We start from the raw sequence: 819 nt of genomic DNA on the forward strand, positions 1-819 counted from the left end.
TCGTATAGCGGCAAAGTGGAGTCGCAATTCAACGGCTCAGACAGGAGACGATGTGGCAGGGTCTACAGACAATCACGGACTACAAAAAGGAAGCCAGCCACGTCATGGCACTGACGTCTTGCTTCCGACAAGCTAAACACTTCTTTGCCCGCTTTGAGGATAACACAGTGCCACCGACGCACAACCCGCTACCAAGGACTGTGGGCTCTCCTTCTCCATGGCGACATAGGTAAGACATTAAACGTGTTAACCCTCGCAAGGCTGCCGGCCCAGACAGCATCCTAGCCGCATCCTCAGAGCATGCACAGACTAGCTGGCTGGTGTGTTTACAGACATATTCAATCTTCCTTATCCCAGTCTGCTGTCCCCACTTGCTTCAAGATGGCCACTACTGTTCCTGTACCCAAGAATGCTAAGGTAACTGACTAAATTACTATCGCCCCGTAGCACTCACTTCTGTCATCATGAAGTGCTTTGAGAGACTAGTCAAGGATCATATCACCTCCACCTTGCCTGTCACCCTAGACCCACTTCAATTTGCTTACAGCCCCAATAGGTCCACAGACGATGCATTCACCATCACACTGCCCTATCCCATCTGGACACGAGGAATACCTATGTAAGAATGCTGTTCATTGACTATAGCTCAGCATTCAACACCATAGTACCCTCCAAGCTCATCATTAAGCTGAGGCCCTGGGTCTAACCCCACCCTGTGCAATTGGGTCCTGGACTTTCTGACGGGCCGCCCCCCAGTGGTGAAGGTAAGAAACAACACCTCCACTTTGCTGATCCTCAACACTGGGGCCCCACAAGGGT

The sequence above is a fragment of the Salvelinus sp. IW2-2015 genome, linkage group LG13 (assembly GCF_002910315.2).
Source record: "Salvelinus sp. IW2-2015 linkage group LG13, ASM291031v2, whole genome shotgun sequence".
Classification (NCBI taxonomy): domain Eukaryota; kingdom Metazoa; phylum Chordata; class Actinopteri; order Salmoniformes; family Salmonidae; genus Salvelinus; species Salvelinus sp. IW2-2015.